Source organism: Bos indicus x Bos taurus, chromosome 19 (genome assembly GCF_003369695.1).
Source record: "Bos indicus x Bos taurus breed Angus x Brahman F1 hybrid chromosome 19, Bos_hybrid_MaternalHap_v2.0, whole genome shotgun sequence".
Taxonomy (NCBI): domain Eukaryota; kingdom Metazoa; phylum Chordata; class Mammalia; order Artiodactyla; family Bovidae; genus Bos; species Bos indicus x Bos taurus.
In genome coordinates, this window is record NC_040094.1 from 48,459,484 (window position 1) to 48,478,910 (window position 19,427).

At 40.9% G+C, this 19,427-nt stretch overlaps 1 protein-coding gene across 7 annotated transcripts in view; it reads left to right on the plus strand.

The window, feature by feature from the left end:
- The first annotated feature begins 666 nt into the window (after positions 1–666).
- Positions 667–19,427, plus strand: part of TANC2 (tetratricopeptide repeat, ankyrin repeat and coiled-coil containing 2) — a 363,890-nt gene continuing 345,129 nt past the window's right edge. For 6 of the 7 annotated variants that reach the window (XM_027517571.1, XM_027517573.1, XM_027517574.1 and 3 more), the window contains exon 1: positions 667–750. The gene's annotated coding sequence lies outside the window, so the exon portion shown is untranslated. Of the gene's footprint in view, positions 751–982; positions 1,131–19,427 lie in introns of those variants that run through there. The other variant, XM_027517572.1, reaches the window with a different exon arrangement.

Sequence of the window (19,427 nt, forward strand, 5' to 3'; positions counted from 1 at the left end):
CTCACAGACCGGCAGAACCAGGACCCAGCCTCTCGGCGCAGAGACGGGTTCGGTCTCGGCTCTCTCTCCTCGCCACTCCCCACCCCCAAACGGTGGAGGGGGCGGGGGCGCGCGCGCTCCACCACGCACGCGCCCCCACGCACGCGCTCTCCCTCCGCGCTCGCGCTCCTCCCCACCCCGGCCCGGAGGGGGCGGGGCTGCGGGCGGCCTCGGAGGGTGCGACGCCCCCGGCGCGGCGGCGGCGTTAGCGAGCGGCCGGCTGGGCGCGGGTTGCAGGGCGCGCTGCTCCGGCGGGGCCCGCTTGGCACAGCCGCCTCGTGCGAGCCGCCCTCCCGGCGGGGTAAGCTGCGAGCGCTCCGAGCGTCGGACCCGGGGCCACCGGCGCTGCCCTCCCGCCGCCGCCCTCGGTGCCTCCTCTGGGCGGCCCCGCCCCCGTTCCCATCCCCCTCGCGCTCACCTCCCGGCTGTGCCGCGCGCGAGGCGGAGCAAGTCGCCCGCCGCCGCCGCCGCCGCGCTAAGGGGCGAGAGCCTGCACCCGCGCCGCCGCTGACAGGGGGACCGCCGCGGGCTGCGCTCGCCGCCGGGAGGCCCCGCCGCGCCTTTCCCGGACGCAAACCCACCGCGGGCGTCGGAGCTCAGCGAGGTGCTCTGGGATCGCGGGCGGCGCCGGCGGGCGGCGCGGTCCTCACCGGAGACCCCCGGGACTGGGGCTTGACCCGGGGGTGCAGCGAGCCCCCCTCAGAGCGGCAGGTGAGAGACCACGGGAGCCCGGGAAAGGAAGGTCGCTTCAGTGACAGGGGCGTTCGCCTCCGACGCCCGGGCTCCAGGGAGAGGGGCGGAGGCGAGCGGGGAGGCAGCGAAATGGGCAGCGGAGTGCCTCCGGTGTGGAGGGCGTGGGGAAGGTTGGTTCCCAGTGTGGCCCTCGGGGTGGCTTCGGATGAGTCCGGGATCGGTCACTTCGGTGTCACCGAAGGTGTCATGGAATTTGGTACCGAGAGAATCTCCGGATGACGGGGACCCCAGGAGGAGATGCCAGGCAGATTGCTAAACGTGGCAGGGAAGGTGGTGCAGAACGAGTTGCAAAATGTGCCTCCAGAATGCAGCATAAAAGTAGTTGTGAAATGTGCCAGGTAAGGTACAGGGTGGGTTGGCCTGTATGGCGTTGAAATTCACAGCAGAAGTGTTCTTTAGTGATATCGTTAATTCCTCTGGGAAAGGAGGCGTAGTCTAAGAAGAGATTAATAAGGCTCATGGCTAGATATTTTATCACAGGAAATCGAGAGGAGCTATGATATGCTATTTTTTGAGACAGAGTGAGTGCCCACGTGAAAGAAACAAGCAAATTGTGTCTGGTTGTGAGATGGGAAAGAAAAAATAGGGCTAAGATAATTCCGGTTTGCCGTCAGCGTGTAGAACACTGATACAATTGCAGCCTGTGTTCTATTCCAGGTGTAGGATGTTTAAAATGGTTTTCATCAAACATAAACAATGATAATTAATATTAGGAAGATTTGGGTGTCTTTCACTGTCTTCTCTCCTCCCCTCTAGGAAAAGAAAAAAAGAAAAAAATACAAAAGACACACACAAAAACCCACCCCACATCTTGACCATAATTCTGAGTTCAAGATCATTAGGCAAAGGGACATTTTTTCATAGGTGCCCCTTTCTTCATTTTTATACAAGTGAAAATTTCTGGAATGAGGAAAACAAAACAATATGGTGAACAAAAGGGATAAATTTTCAGGCATTTTGAGGGTTGGAGCCAAAAGCTGTTGCAATGGTTAATTGCGGTGAATGACAGTAGTGAAATATTCTTGATTGTTGGGGTAGCAAAATAGGGAAAAGAAATTGAATACAGTAAAGGTGGCATAAAAAGCAACAACATGGATACTGTCAGTGGAGCGCTTCTTTCAGCCTTTCCCAGGTAGATCATCTTAGGAATGTGAGCACAGAAATATTAAATATTGTCATCCCCCCTCCATACATACACGCGCGCGTGTGTGTGTGTATATATATATAAATATAATTACACATGCCGCAAAACACTGTGACTTCCATTTAAGAAGAACATCTGTGTTTTGAGAGGATTGTCAGAACATAGCTGGAATTTCAGAAGTAACAAAAGACAGCTCCATGAGCTATTTAATGTAACTTATATACATTCAGTGAGTGTCTGTATACTATGAAACAAGCAGAAATGGCTGCATGTGTTCATTAGGGTATAGTTAATTATTGATGAGATTTTAGTGCCTTCTGTTGCAGTTCTTGTAGAGAAATGGAGTTATTTGCCTGAATGTTGTTCTTAGAAGAACATTCGCCACATAATCTGAAAATTCATACTGATTGGCTTCCTCCTGAATCCAGATTCAGCCATTGAGGGATTGTTTGCTTCAAAGACAAACCTGATTTTGCTCCATGATTAATTTTGGGTTTTAGTCATTTCTGTTGATGTGTCCCTCACTTTGGGGGTGAGTGGGGGCTAAAGCATGAGGAGAGGGCCTGAGGAGAATAAAGAGCGATTCTGTTGGATCTTCCTGTTTTGTTCTGACTGTAAGCCATATGTACTGCCACCCCCTACTGTCTGTAGGAAGAGGTGTTACAGAGCCCCATTCTTTTCTTGTTATCACTGCCCCCTTGTGTAAGGGAAGAAATTGAGAGTTGTACTTTGGGAAACCGCTCTCCTCAGATTGTTCTTGATAGAGTGGTTATGGAGATTTATAATCACCTATTCAGAGTCAGGGCTTTAAACTTACTGTCAGTCAGGCTTCAGATTTAATATCTGTTTTTAATAGTATCAATTACTGTCAGTAATTCAAATTGCTAAGAATGTTTTTCAATATGTTTGAGAGTAATGTCATACTCTTAAATAGCACCTACTCTGTTATGCAGGTTTTAATCGGTTCCAGCACCCTACGAGGTATGTACTGTTATTTCCATTTTACAAATGAGAAACTGAAACACTGAGATGTTAAATATCTTGCCCAGGTTTATTTAGCTAGCAAGTGGAAGCGCTGAGTTTCAATTCAGGAACTCTGGCTGCACACCCTGTGCTCTTCATAAGTGTAGTATATTGCCCTCTCAATCAAATTGGTGTTGACACACATCACTAAAATGCAGGTGCCCATCATACAAAAGCAAATATATAGATGTGGATAAGCCCAGGTAGGTAGTAAGACACATAAATGTTAAACCTACATATACACCAAAAAATACTTACAATAACTGTAACTTATTCAGTTACAAATATACTGAAAAATACTTAATGTTACTTATAACTGTACAAAAATACTTGGTTATTTAAAGTATGAATATTTCTCTTTACGAATTTATTTTTGTAGTTTTATTTCTGGGATTATGAGTAGAGGAGTGTCAATACTTTTTATGTGGTTAAGGACGTATTTATGATGGAGGTTTTGGTTTTGGGGGGAACTTTGGAGGTTGAAAGTTTTACTTTCAAGTAGTTTGGTGTGTGTGTGTGTGTGTGTGTGCACATAGTATTCAGTAAAGGTTTACTGGTGCTTTTAAAGAAATAGTCTAGCGATCTCTGTGTAGAGCAATAGAAATAATTTTCTATAGAGAAATTATCGATTTTTCCTATCTGCTTACATTTTTATGATCCTATTTAAAAAAGAATTAACAAAAATGGGTCAGATGCATATGTACTTTTTACCTTTTTCTTCAACAAATATTTGCTCAGGTTTTTCTTACACTTACTGTTTTATAGCTTTGCTACATATGAAATAATATTTATAAAATTATAAAATTTATAAAGTATAAAATAATAATCATGCAGCCAACACGTATATACCTTCCACACGGTTTAAGATATGAATATCACCTCCTATACTTAACAGTTATTTTCTTTTCTTAGTCAAACTTTCTCCCATTCCGTGAATCACATGTCATGTAGTCAAACACTTCCTTCATTTTTATATACATTGTTTGATAAGACAATTCAATATAATCTGATTATGACTGAGACTAATTCATGTATGTGTATATACTTTAGTGTATTTAATAAATTGTCTTAGAGTCAAGTCCTGCTCTATATTTATATTGGTCGTTGGCTCATTTTAGCATACTTGAAAAACCTGATTTTGTGTTTGCATCTTTATCATAAAGTTTTACTAAGATGATTAAACATTAGTAGATTATTTCCCTCTTCTGTCATTGATTCTTGACTGTCCTGTGCAAGCTCTCTAGCTGCCCCCAACCCCCAACTTCCTTAAGGCCTTTGTTCTTTTAGTATTTTCTGAATGACTCTGTATGCATTGTTTTGAATGGAGAAGGAAGTAAGCCTGGAAAAGAGTGTACTAAACCAGTGTTTCCAAAAGGGGAGTTTTAAGGTAGTTGATACTAATTAGATTTAAGGAAGAACAAGTATGATTAAAAGAATGCATCAAAATTCTCTCCTTGTCATATTTCTTCCTCTTAGAATTAAAATTGAATCTCTGAGATATACTGATTGGGCACACTCATTGAATTATGTTGGATTGTACTTATACAAGGACTTCCCAGGTGGCTCAGTGGTAAAGAATCCACCTGCCAATGCAGGAGATGCAGGTTCAATCCCTGGGTTGGGAAGATACCCTGGAGGAGGAGTTGGGAACCCACTCCAGTATTTTTGCCTGGAAAATCCCATGGTAAGGGTAGCCTGGCGGGCCCAGTTCCATGGGCTGCAATTCCAGTCCATGGAATTGCAAAGAGTCTAAAAGAGTCTACATGACTAAGCGACTGAGCACGCAAACGTGCTTATACAGGATCACCAGTGTTTTCTGTCGTATTTGTACTGATGGTAGCCAGATTTTATTTCAAGGAACTAGAACAAACAATTTCAGATGGTTGTTTACTTTTCTAGTACTAGTCTGATCAAGGTGTCAAATATTATAAAATAGTTTGAAAACTAGTTTGTTTGGAATTTTTTTTCTCAACATTGTATCTGCTCAGAGCCTATGGTTATGGAATACTGTTGTCATTTGGAAAGAAGACACTGTGTAAATAAATGGTTTTGTCTTTGTTATAATACCATGAAAACACCACTGGGTTTATTTGAATAGTATCTTTTGCAGTAGTTTGTATTAGATGAAGATTGTTTATGACTGAAAAAATGAGTCAAGGAGCTGTGTGTGTGGTGATTGAGACTACATCATGACCTTGATGAGTCTCTAAAAATTGATGGAGAGAAGTAGGTTACAGGAAGAGCTTAAAGACTTAACGCTGTGTTTCCCCACCCCATGGTCCTTTTTCTTCCTTTTAGAGGATATTTGTACCTTAAATATTTCAGATTTAAGATAATATTAGATGGAGAATGTGATATTTGGGCCTGGGTTTTAGAAGGCTAAAGCAGTTTGAGGATGTAATCAGAGAAAAAGTTTCTGGTGGGGATCTTTCATATTCTAGAAAGCTTTAAGTAAATGTAATTGCATAATTTTTTTTCTGGAAGCACATTTCTTTTTTTAGGTCAGTTTATTTTCTTTACAAAATCTTTATAAGTCATTGAAAGCTGTGTTTGTGGATATTACAAGCATTAGGTAAGTTGCTTTCCTATGGGCCACACATTACCACAGTATCTTGTGTTCAGCTTCTGTTTGTTCTTGAATAGTGAAGGGTAAACATGACTAAGTTTAAGAGGCAAAGAGTTAATTCGATGTTAGTAATTGCTCACCTTCTTTATCCTTTCCTTCCCCATGATACTAATTTCTGCCTTTATTGAATGCGTGATATATCCCACCTCTCAAATGCCTTTCTTTTGATCAGAACTTGAGAGATTCTGATGTCAGTTATTTAAACTGAGTAGTTGCATTATAGTGAATAATCTTGTTGGTATGCTTCTTAAAAAATTTAATTGCCTTGCCTTTTTTCTGAAAGACTCGTCTTATGCCTCGTTATGACACCCGTATTATGTCTAACTCTGAAGAAGTTTTTGACAAAATGTATTATTTGATTCTACCTTTTTTTTCTTCAGAAGAGGTATCTCAAGTGGAAAGGTTTGGAGCACAGCCTGCAAGAGAACATTCTTCCTTGTTTGCTCTGGTCTCAGTCTCTCATATATATGTATTTTGTATACATATAACAAAGTCATTGTTATATGAAAAAACCATTGTTTTTCCAGGTAATCATGCTTATTTCCTTGTGTGTAAAACCATGCTTGCATTATAAGATTATATTAGATGACATGTCTGATCATAGAGGGACAACATGAAAAATGGCACCAGTTTTTTTTATCGCCATGGAAACCCTTTTTCCTTTCCTTAGGATCTAGCCTTATGAATGGATTAGTTATTAAATTTGGAAATGGGAGTGGGTATGTAGATACTGTGATTTAATCATTTAGGCAGGAGACTCCACCTCAGATCTCACTAAATTCCCCCTGCTAATTGAAGGAAGTCTCTTCTTAGCCTTTTGTTCCTAACCTTGTGTTTTGGGGGGTCTCACAATTTCTAGCTGTAATTGCTGAAGTTTGATAAGGCAAAGTTAAGGAAGCTTGATGGGTATTTGTACCCAAGCTAGAATTCTATTTCAGTTTGAATTCCATGAAATCCTGTAGAGCTCCTGAAGACTGTGAATTAGGGTGAATGAAGGTAATTAGCTTTAGTAGGCATGTGGGATGAAGACTTACTACTACACATTCAAATCCTGCTTCAGCGTCAGAGAATCTCAGCTCTTCCTTTTTAGGGATTTAAAGAGGAAGAGAGACTTCCTTTGGAAGTTGCTCTTCGGACGTTGTTATATTGTAGGATGACAATACTGTTGTTTGGTTGTAAGAAACTTTTGAAATCTTAACGATCATGAGACCCCTTGTATAGTAGAGAGAACATGAACTTGTGAGTTTTTGAATCCTGAAAACAGGTTCAGATTATCGCTCTGTCACTTACTAGCTGTATGAGGCGTTAAAACCTCTCTTGGAGGGTTTTGATGATGATGAATAAAATAATGTCAGTGAAAAATCCTTAGGACAATATCTAATTCTTAACAAATATTCATTTTTATTTAGTTTTGGAGAGTGTCCTGGATTTCTGGTGTTTTGATGCTCTTCACATAATTCCTCCCCATGATATTTTACTAGTATTGTCAGTCTAGCTTTTCCGTGTTGTTTTGTCTTGCTCTTCTTTTCAGCCTAGTAAAGTATTAAAAATAAAAACCTATGGTAATTTGGCTACTCATTAATTTAGTGCCTTGAAATTTTCATTTATGAAAGATTTGATAAGAGCTGAAAGAAAAAGTTCTTGAATAACTGTAAACTTAAAAATAAAAACTCTTAGGCAGACTCCTAGTATGCATTTCTGTTTGTACTGTTTCCCTTTAAGTACTACATACTTGTGAAAAATTAATTTTTAATTTCCTCTGAAAATAGCAAACCACAACACTTCTTGGGACATTGAGCCCTTTGGCAATTTTTTTTTTTTTTTTTCAATTTGATCATGTGAACATTTTCTACTTTTACAAGCATTTCTCTTTTTTTGTGAATAACCGAAACTTCCTCTGTGTGATAACTGTATCCCCCACTTGCCTGCCACCATGCGCCATGTTGTTAGCTTTTTGTAATTTTTCTCTTTAAAAAATTTATAAGTGACAGTAAGTCAAGGTGGTTGATTGTCTTTGTGATCTACTTAATAAAAAGGACTTATCTACAGTGTAAAATAATATACCAGAAAGAGTTTGCCCCTCTTTTTCCAGTATAACAAGCTACTTTTCAAAATCTCATTTTTTTCCCCAAGCTTTGATGATTTCTATCATGTTTTGCCCATTTCTGCTCATCTGTGTACATATCATGCAAACACTAATTCATTGACTATTTTTCTTTAACGTGACTCACTTTTTGTCTTAGGTTTATCCTTGGTTGTCATATTATACACAACCTAATAAGTTTGTAACTAAAAACTAGTTTATCATGAAGACATCTTGCCTTTAGAAAGTCCACTTATATGCAACTTTGGTTCCAGATTGGATCGTTTTGTGTTTTTAAGTAAATGAACTTCATAATGAACCCTCTTCTTGTTTTAGATAATATAATTCTGTTTTGCCTTTGGATGTATTGGGTAGCCATTTATTGAGTGAGTGAGTGAGTAAGTGAAAGTTGCTTAGTCGTGTTCGACTCTTTGTGACCCCGTGGACTTAGTCCATGGAATTCTCCAGGCCAGAATACTGGAGTGGGTAGCCTTTCCCTTCTCAAGGGGATCTTCACAACCCAGGGATCCAATCCAGATCTCCCACATTTCGAGTGGAATCTTTACCAGTTGAGCCACAAGGGAAGCCCAAGAATACTGAAATGGGTAGCCTATCCCTTCTCCAGCAGATCTTCCTGACCCAGGAATCGAACTGGGGTCTCCTGCATTGCAGGCGGATTCTTTACCAACTGAGCTATGAGGGAAGCCATTTATTAGTTGTAAACAAATGTTAATTTGTCATTAATTACAGTAGGTAACTGGTATCTCCTTCCCCCACCTTCTACTTTTAAAAAAAATTCCAAAAGTATTCCTCTGCTTGCAACCACGGAAATAAACAAACCAGGGATGAAGAAAGAAAAAAATATTTTCCTCTCCTCCACTTTTACCCTTGTGGTAACCAGCATTAACTAACACTTCGAGTATTTTTTTTTTTATCATCTTTCTCTTTGCTCAGAAGCCATTAAGCATGTATGAAAGTGAAAAAGTGAAAGTTGCTCAGTTGTGTCCAACTCTTTGTGACCCCATGGACTCCCTAGAATACAGGAGTGGGTAGCCATTCCCTTCTCCAGGGGATATTTCCAACCCAGGTCTCCTGCATTGCAGGTGGAGTCTTTACCATCTGAGCCACCAGGGAAGCCCAAGCATATATATATATATATATATATATATAAACAGATATATAGGCTTTTTGTAACTTGCTTTATTCATTTAAGAATATATCATAGCTAGCTCCAGTTTAGTAAATGAAACTCTAATTAATTTTAAAAAGCTGAATAACATTGCATAGCAGACAGCACCATAATTTAGTCTGTTTTTCTCCACCTGATGGATATTAAGATTGTTTTCCTCTTTTGCTATTACAAACATTAGGCCACTCTTATTCATGAGTAGACAAGCAAACATTCTAAATAAACTATTAGCAAAATAAATCTAGCAGTGCATGTAAAATAGATACATCTTGATCCAGTAGAATTTATTCCAGGGAAGCAAGAATACTTAAATATTAACATTTTTTATATTACTGAAGTTAAAGATAAAAAGTATATGATTATCTCTCTCTTTGGGGGTGAGTTGGGGGACTTTGTATTGTGTTTGTGTAAAACAGCAAAAAGAGATTCCTGCCCGTTCGGACAGTAGTCTAAGTTTTGTACAGTCCTTTGATCCTCAAAGTTAATAGACAAAAACCGTTTTTCTGGAGTCTTTAGGTGGACTTTGTAGGACCTGGACCGTGACTCTGACCTTGGCCTTACTACCAGCTTTTGATTTCCAAAGTCTAGTCCTCTTGACAGTATGGAAATAAGCATCCTTCTAGAGACTGGGGTGGATGATATGGGTGAGCCTGTCCAATTTAGGGCTGGCACTTTTTAAGATCTTTTATTTGATTATCTTTGGGCTTAATGACCACCTTGTTGGCCTCTGTATAGGTGCCCATTGTCTTGGAAACGTTGGCTGGAATTTTTCTGAGGGCTTGCTTGTTGGCAGAATATGTGTTCCTTAGGATCTATTTTTCTTCAAGTCATTTCTAGGACTGGTCATATATGATATTTTTCTTGGATTCGGCCACATCTCTGTTGCTAGCTGCAACTCTGGGAGTGTTGGAGACTGGAAAAAAAGAGACCTTGACTATCTTAATAGGTGCCAAAAAACATTTGATAACATTTTGGAGTAATTTCCTCAGAGTGTGTGTGGCATAATTTCTGAATGCTTGCTTAGGTGAAGATGCCTTTCTTTTCTCTTGATCAGTTAAAGGGTATCTTGACTGGATATAGTGTTTTTGGGTCATAATCATTCCCCCCCCCCCCATATAATGTAGATACCTTATTACCACTGTCTTTAAGCTTCTTGTGCAATAGAGACGTCTGATGCCAGTCTGATTCTCCTTTCTTTTGAAGTATTAGTAACTCATTCTTTATCTTCTGCACAAAAAGTCTTCCCTCTTTTATGTGCACTGAGATGATCAGGTCTAATCTCATCATGTACTTTATCATTTTTATACTATGAGAAACCAAATACTGCCAGCTCATCTCTGATTTTATGGAGTCTGCTTCCTGTCTGTATAGTTCTGTATCTCTCACTTTCTGCCTTCAGTTTTTCTCTCCCTCTCTTCTTATTCTTTACTGTTTAGTGATAGTAAAATCATTTTGATCATTCTGAGTTGATAATCTCAGATACACCTTGTACCTTTCAAAATGTAGTCTCAAATTTTTTTATTTCAGTTAAGTTTTTTTAATTATTGTTTTTACTATATGTTTTGTTCCTTGCTTTGATCTTCTTCAGGAATTCCTATCAGTTGTATGTTCAATCTTCTTTGCCATCTTCAATATTTGTCACTTTTTCTCAGATCTTTTTAATCTATTTTTTGAGTTTAATTTTTTTCTCTTTTTTACCTTCTGTTTTTCTTAAGGGACTATCTTTTTATTTACTCTTGTCTTCGTTTCTGGAATATGTCTTTCCTTTTATTTTTAATTCTTACTCGAGTCATGTCTCATTTTGTGTTTTTATAATTCTTGTATTGTTTTTCTTTCATGTCTTATGTCATTTTCCTAAGGTCTTTTCTCATTCTGAAATAGCAGGTTTTAATTTTGATCTGTTATGTGGGTATGTCTTTCCAGCACACTTTCATTGTCTGCAGTGATGTTATTCTGCTTCATATTCTTTCTTTTCTGGTTGCACTGGGTCTTCGTTGCTGCGTGCCCAGGCTTTCTCTAGTTGTGGAAGGTGGAGGGAGCTGCTCTCTAGTTTGGGTTCGTGGGCTTCTCATTGTGGTGGCTTCTCTTATTGCAGAGCTTGGCCTTCAGTAATTGCAGCACGAGGTCTCGGCAGCTGTGGCTTGCTGGCCCTGGGGTGCAGGGGCTTCAGTAGTTGTGGGTCAGGGGCTCATTAGTGTGGCTCGTGGGCCCTAGGGCGTGTCGGCTGCAGTAGTTACAGCACGCTGACTTAGTAGTTGTGGCACACGGGCTTAGTTGTTCCACAACACGTGGCATCTTTCTGGACCAGGGCTTAAACCTGTGTCCCCTGCATTGGCAGGTGGATTCTTACCCACTGTGCCACCAAGGAAGTCCCTGTGTTCTCTTCTTATAACAACTTTATGTGGGATTGACTTTGATACATGTCTGTGACTCATTTTTACTTGAAATTAATTACATGAATCTTTTAGAATGTGACTGGGTTCAGGAAAGCTTCTAACTTTACTGAGCTTTTTATTCTATTGTTTTTGTGTGGTGTTTAAAAATATGGGGGCTTGCTTTCTGAGATTTCCTAAACTCTTCTAGAGGAGGTTCTTCTCTAGTAGTTCTGGACCTTCTCTTCATCTCTCTTGCCTGATCTGACTCCACCCCTTTATGACCATGAAGCCCTTCTCTGCGCCTTCTGGGTCTCACTGTCTGTCATGCAAAATTCCCTTTTATCTTATAACCTCCTCTACTAAACAGCACTGTCTGCGTTCTCTAACTGAAACTTACCTTTTGTCTGAGGGTGCTTACTTCTCTTGGCAAGTTCTGAAGTGGTGGTTCCTCCTAGTGAGGTGGGTTAAGTATTCTCTTTGCTTTCTCATAGTTGCTTCTAGACTACTTCTGGGTTCACTACTAGTCTCCTGCTACTGCACTTATAATTATGGTGATTTCAGTATTCATGTAGATGATCCTTCTGATATTCTGGCCTCTTGACTTTCTCTTCTCCACCGATCCTGTCTTCCGTCTCAGCCATTCACTCTGTTGCACATCCTTTGCAGATATTTTTAAAGTCTCAGTGCATCTGCATTAACTGGGGAGCTTTGGCAAACCACAGGTGCCAAGGACTAACTCCCAGAGATTCCGATTTGCCTGGTCTGAGGTGTGGCCTGAGAGAATGTTTTTGACAGTTTTCCACGGTGACTTTAATGCACACTCAGGATTGAGAGTTGCTGTCCTAGAACTTGCTGTAATTCAAAACTACAACTTTCTATACTGTCGGTTTCTGGCATTTTACTCTCCACCTACTACCTCTATTTTTTCAGGCTCATTTCTTTTATTACCCAACAACCTTAATTCCTTGATCTCACAGGGACCTTTTAATTTACCACCTTTTTGCTTTTCCTCAATGCATTCATGTCCTCAGTTTTTTCTTTTTTACCTTCAAACTAGCTGAATTCCCATATTGCATTATTACAGTTGATCTTCTCCATCTACCTCAACGCTCTTGATTTGACCTTTCTTTTTTGGCGGTTCTTGCCTGGTTAAAACCAACTCTACCAAGGATTTCCCTGATGGCCCAGTGGTTAAGACTCTATGCTTCCAAAGCAGGGGCTGTGGGTTCAGCCTCTGGTCAGGGAGAACTGAGATCCAACATGCTGCATGACATGGCCAAAATTTTTTTAAAAAATTCAAAAAGTTTAAAACCAGCTCTACCTGTTGTACTCCTGTGCAGTTGTAGCTGAATGTGGCTGGAGCAGAATGCCTGTTGACTTTCCATTCTTCGCCAGTACCAGATGACTTTCAATTCCTTGCTTAGTGCTGCCAAGCACTTTATTATTGTAGTTCTTCCATACTCCCATTCACTTAGATGATCCTTGTACTCAAATTTTCCCTTGTACTCAAATTTTCCACATTCCACTTTCTGTCTTCTCTTTCACCTAATGACTTTGCTTTCTATTTACTGAGAATACAGAAGAAGTCTTCTCACCACCTGCATCTTTACCAGTGTTACTGTGAATTGTCTTTTCCTCTCTTGAAGGCCATTCCCACTGAGCTCATCCATTAGAGCTCACCCCTTCTTGCCTTCTCAAAGACATTCTTCCTGTCATGCTTGTCTGTCTGTCCTTTTCAGGATCACTGTCAACAGAATAAAAACATTGTAATTTCTTTCATCTTAAAGAAACCTTCTTTTAACCTTACTTCTTCCAGCAACTTCCCCATTTCTTATCTCAATTATACCAGACTCTGCAGAAACAGTTGTCTTTGTTCACCTTATCAAACTCTCCTTTTTACAGCTTTATTGAGGTATTACTCACATTTAACAAAATTCACCTCTTGTAAGAGCATAATTCAGTGATGATTATGCATCACCATCATCCAGTTTTACAGTATATTCGTCACCCCCCAAAATTTCACTGAGCCTATTTGCATCCAGTCTCCATTCCCAGCCCTATCCCTAGGCAACAGAAAGGTCTGCTTTCTGTTTCTGTAGATTGGCCTTTGGACATTCATATAAATAGAATCACACAATATGTAGTTTTGTTTTATACTGTTCAGTCTTTTGCTTCTATCTCTTCATCCAGCATAATGTTTTTGAGATTAATCTATGTTGCCCGTGTATCACTACTTTTATTTTGATTGCTGAATATTACTGTTCTTTTGTATAGACATACTATGTTTTGTTTTGTTTATCCATTCACCAAATAATGGACTTTCTGATTTTTTCTGGTTTTTGTTTCTTATGAATAATACTGCTATAAACATTTGGGTACAGACTTTTTTTTTTTTTTTTTAATGATTCACAGATGTTCCTTTTGGTTTTGAATATTTATTTGTTTATTTTGCTGTCCTGGGTCTTCATTGCTGCATTCGGGCTTTATCTAGTTGTGCCAAGTGGGGGCTACTCTCTAGTTGTGGTGTGCAGACTTCTCATTGCATCGGCTTTTCTTACTGTGGGGCGTGGCCTCTAGGGTGTTTGGGCTTCAGTAGTTGTGGCTCATGGACTTAGTTGCTCCTTGGCATGTGGAGTCTTCCTGGACCAGGAATCGAACCTGTATCCCTGGTGTTGCTAGGCAGCGGCTTAACCTCTGGACCACCAAGGAAGTCCCTGAGTACAAACTTTGAGTGTGGTTATATGTTCAATTTCTCTTAGATTCCTAGAAGTGGAATTGCTGGGTTTCTGATCCATTTTAAGTTAATTTTGTATGTGGTGGATTTAAGCTTATTTTTCTGTGTATGGCTATTGAGTTGCCCCAATAACATTTGTTGGAAAGATTATTCTTTCTTCCTTCAAGTTGTCTTGGCACAATAAAAAAATCAATACCTAGGGCATAAGAAGGGATTATCAACCTCCTTTGGCTAACTTGACTATTAACCTGGAACTTGCTGTTAAATCCCCACGTAGTCCATTAGTCCATTGCTTGCTCCAAACAGGACTACAACCTCTTGGGGATACCGACTCTTCCTGTTCTCTGGCCACGGAGATGGCTACTGTGGCTGGCAGTGCTGCACATTGAATCTTGTTTGGCAGTGGCAGCGAAGCTGCTGGTTTTCATGACCTTCCCACTGAAGGCTGCTTGTTGCAGACAGCAGTTCTTTTTGGGAAGAAAGAGACTTCAGTTCAGTTCAGTCGCTCAGTCGTGTCCGACTCTTTGCCACCCCATGAACCGAAGCGTGCCAGGCCTCTCTACCCATCACCAACTGCCAGAGTCTACCCAAACCCATGTCCATTGAGTCGGTGATGCCATCCAACCATCCCATCCTCTGTCGTCCTCTTCTCCTCCTGCCCCCAATCTTTCCCAGCATCAGGGTCTTCTCAAATGAGTCAACTCTTTGCATCAGGTGGCCAAAGTATTGGAGTTTCAGCCTCAACATCAATCCTTCCAATGAACATACAGGACTGATCTCCTTTAGGATGGACTGGTTGGATCTCCTTGCAGTCCAAGGGACTCTCAAGAGTCTTCTCCAATACCACAGTTCAAAAGTATCAGTTCTTCTGCACTCAGCTTTCTTTATAGTCCAACTCTCACATCCATACATGACTACTGGAAAAACCATAGCCTTGACTAGACGGACCTTTGTTGGAGAAGTAATGTCTCTGCTTTTTAATATGCTGTCTAGGTTGGTCATAACTTTCCTTCCAAGGAGTGAGTGTCTTTTAATTTCATAGCTGCAGTCACCATCTGCAGTGATTTTGGAGCCCCCAAAAATAACGTCAGCCACTGTTTAGACTGTTTCCCCATCTATTTACCATGAAGTGATGGGACCGGATGCTACAATCTTAGTTTTCTGAATGTTGAGCTTTAAGCCAATTTTTTCACTCTCCTCTTTCACTTTCATCAAGAGGGTCTTTAGTTCTTCTTCACTTTCTGCCATAAGGGTGGTGTCATCTGCATATTTGAGGTTATTGATATTTCTCCCAGCAATCTTGATTCCAGCTTGTGCTTCCTTCAGCCCAGAGTTTCTCATGATGTACTGTGCATATAAGTTAAATAAACAGGGTGACAATATACAACCTTGACGTACTCCTTTTCCTATTTGGAACCAGTCTGTTGTTCCATATCCAGTTCTAACTGTTGCTTCCTGACCTGCATACAGGTTTCTCAAGAGGCAGGTCAGGTGGTCTGGTATTCCCATCTTCCCTGGTGGCTCAGACGGTAAAGCGTTTGTCTTGCAATGTGGGAAACCTGGGTTCAATCCCTGGGTTGGGAAGATCCCCTGGAGAAGAAAATGGCAACCCACTCCAGTAGTCTTGTCTGGAAAATTCCATGGACTGAGGAGCCTGGTAGGCTACAGTCCATGGGGTCGCAATAGAGTCAGACGACTGAGTGACTTCACTTTCTTTCTTTTCAGGATTTTCCACAGTTTATTGTGATCCACACAATAAAGCATAGTCAATAAAGCATAGTCAGTAAAGCAGAAATAGATGTTTTCTGAAACTCTCTTGCTTTTTCGATGACCCAGCGGATGTTGGCGATTTGATCTCTGGTTCCTTTGCCTTTTCTAAAACCAGCTTGAACATCTGGAAGTTCACATATTGCTGAAGCCTGGCTTGGAGAATTTTGAGCATTACTTAACTAGCGTGTGAGATGAGTGCAGTTGTGCGGTAGTTTGAGCATTCTTTGGCATTGCCTTTCTTTGGGATTGGAATGAAAACTGACCTTTTCCAGAAAGAGAGTAGCCACAGGCAAAAAGATGCCGCAGGCTTGCTTTGCTGTAATCATATGCTTTTAGTTGATTTTCAGATTGCTTGAAAGTCAAGATCTCCATTCTCTTTTGAACCCGTTCCAATGAGGCATATTCTCCCACCATTTCGCTGAAACTGCTTATTACGATCGTCAGTGGCTTTCATGTGGCTTAATCCATTGGTTGTTTTTTAGTTTCTATCTTGCTTGAGGTATCAGCATCATTTGATAAAACTGATTACTCTCTCCCCTGGAAAGGCTTTGGCTTCCAAGATGCCACTAACTCTTGGATAATCTGTGTCATGGATGCTCCATCTTAGTGAATTTCTTTCACTGACTCCTTCTCATCTTCCCAACCTAGAAGTTTAGTGCTTTAGGAATTTTCTCTCTCTTGAGAGTTTGGCTTCCCTTTTTGCTCTCTCAAGTGATGCCCTCTTCCTTTCCATCTTTATATAACTCTCATATCACTGGATCTAGAGATGGAGTAGATAGTCTTTTTATTCCCCTTTTCAGCATTCAAATCATTCTCCTTCTCACTTTCCTAAAGTTATCTTGCTTTGATTCTCATGTCATCAGATTTTATTTGCTACCACCCCTTATTATTGCTGTTGAGTTTATCTCCTGGTTCATTCCCTGCAGTGACTTCTGATGCTTACTACCCAGAGTTAGGCCAGACTTCACAAGCTAAGGGCGTAGCCCTCTGTAAGACCACTCTCACTTCAGACGCTAGCTGCAAGTGTCTCCCTCGCCTCTCACTAACTGGCTTCAGGTTTGAGAGTTCCTAATACTGCCTCAGATTTGATAATTCAGTAGAACAACTTACAGAACTCAGGGAAGTGCTGTGCTTATGGTTGTAGTTTTATTGTAACAAAAACGATACAAAGCAGAACAAGCCAAAAGAAGGGACACAGGGCAAGGTCCAAGAGGCTCTCAGATGTGATGCTTCTGAAATCGGGGTATGTCACCCTTCTGACATATCAGTGTATTGTGTACACAGAATTGCCAACCAAGGAAACTCATCTGAGCTTCAATGTGCAGAGTTTTTATTAGGGTTTCAGTGGTAGTCATGATTGATTTAATCATTGACCTCTTTTAATTTCAGCCTTCAGCCCTAACTTACCTTTGTGAAGGTCAGACTGATAGCCTGTGGCACAAAGCCTCAACCCTCTAAACATATGGTTGGTCTTTTTGGGATAGCCAGTGCCCATCCCTGGAGAACGCAATGGCACCCCACTCCAGTACTCTTGCCTGGAAAATCCCATGGATGGAGGAGCCTGGTAGGCTGCAATCCATGGGGTCGCTAAGAGTCAGACACTGAGCGACTTCACTTTCACTTTTCACTTTCATGCATTGGAGAAGGAAATGGCAACCCACTCCAGTGTTCTTGCTTGGAGAATCCCAGGGACAGGGGAGCCTGGTGGGCTGCCGTCTATGGGGTCACACAGAGTCGGACACGACTGAAGTGACTTAGCAGCAGCAGCAGTGCCCATCCCGAGTCCGTACCCTCGAACTTCCACCTAATTTCTCTGTTCCGTTTTGTAGCTAACCCTTCAAGAATTGTCCATATGCTCTTTACAGTTTTTTCCTCCTCTTCTTTTTTTCAGTTTTGAAATGAAAATATACAAGAAAGTTGGAAGAATGGTACAAAACCATATCCTTCATGTACATTCACCAGTTGTTAACATGACATTATTCTACCTTGTACACTTTTTTTCTGAATAGTTTGAGAGTAGATCGTAGTCATGTGTTTACATCTAAAGACTATAGTATTTGTTTCTTAAGAATAAGGACATTCTCATCTATCTCCTATAATTTTCAAAATCAGAAAATTTAGTGTTGATATAATACTTTTATCTACTCCGCAGTCCGTGTCCAGATCCTCTCTCTCCACCCAGTGTGTCCTTACAGCACGCCCCTCACCCTGCCCCTGTCTGGGATTCATTCTGCTGTCATGCATTGCATTCTGCTGTTGATTTAGTCTTTAACCTGGAGCAGTTCCTCGGCCTCTCTCATGTTTCTTGGCATGGACACTTTTGGAAGAGTACAGGCAGTTATCTTGTAGACTGTATCTCGGTTTGGTTTGTCTGTTTCCTTAGATTATATGTTTGCAGGGCAGGAATACCATATAGTAATGTATCCTTCTCAGTACCTTGGAGGCATGTAATTCTGATTTGACCCATTATTGGTAATGTTGACTTTGGTTACTTGGTTAAAGTGGAGTCCACTGGGTTTCTTCACTGTAAAGTTACTATTTTTGTTTTTGTAGCATATAAGTAATTTGTTGGAAGGTATTTTGAAATTATGTGAATCTCTTGTTGCTCATCAAAATTTTACCTACCAGTTTTAGCATCATTAATAATTCTCACTGGAATTAATTATTACTGGGTTGGTTGCCAAATGAGAGTAACCCAGCCACTTTGTCTGTACTTACTAGTTGATATTCCGTTATGACAGAGCCAGCCAAACCTCCCTGTCTCTATTCCTTGAATTACAGTATGAGCTTATGGGTTCCTACTTTATTTAGCAGGTTATGATCTATTCCTGTCATTTATTTTGAAGCTCAGATTGTTCCAGGTTTCCCAGTGGATCCAGCTTCAGGCCGGCTTCTTTGTTGTGTGTCCTTATCGTTATTATTAGCTCTTACTTACTTTTTTGGAACAACAAGATATTTGGGCTCCTATTTTGCTTTCCTGCCCCAGCAGTAGAATCAAATGCTTCTCAGTATGAAACCTTGGATTCCTTTTTTTTCTTCTTTTAATTGAGGTATTATTTATAAGCAGAGATATGAACATTCAGTTTAATAGATTTTGACAGTTGCGTACATCTGAATAAGTATCACCACAGCCAAGATGTAGAATATTTCTGTCTTCAAAATTTAGTCATAACCTCTGTCTTCCAGTGCTCCTGCCCCACAGCTGAGAGGCAGCACTTTGTTAAACTCCTTCTACCATAGATTAGTTTTCCTTACGCTTCTGCTTCATGTACATGGAATCGTACGTTCAGTAGTTTTTGGTCTGGCTTCTGTATCAGTCTAAGTCCAGTCATGAGAGACAAACTATATAGTAATTTGAACATCAAACATTTAATATAAATAATTATTGACTATAACAGAGAAATGCAGTAATGAGGCGTTGGCTGGTAAGAAGTAAAGAATGTATGTGTTAGTCTCTCAGTCGTGTCCGACCTTTTGTGACCCCCTGGACTGCAGCCTGCCAGGCTCCCCCGTCCATGGAATTCTCCAGGCAAGAATACTGCAGTGGGTTGCCATTTCCTTCTCCAAGAAGTAAATAATGTAGAAATATTAAAAGCTATACAGAGAGGCTACTACTCCAGGGTAGAGTACTCTCCCCAGCCACTAGCTGACATCCAGACCTTGTTGAACAGAGCGTGGCCAGAACTCACTG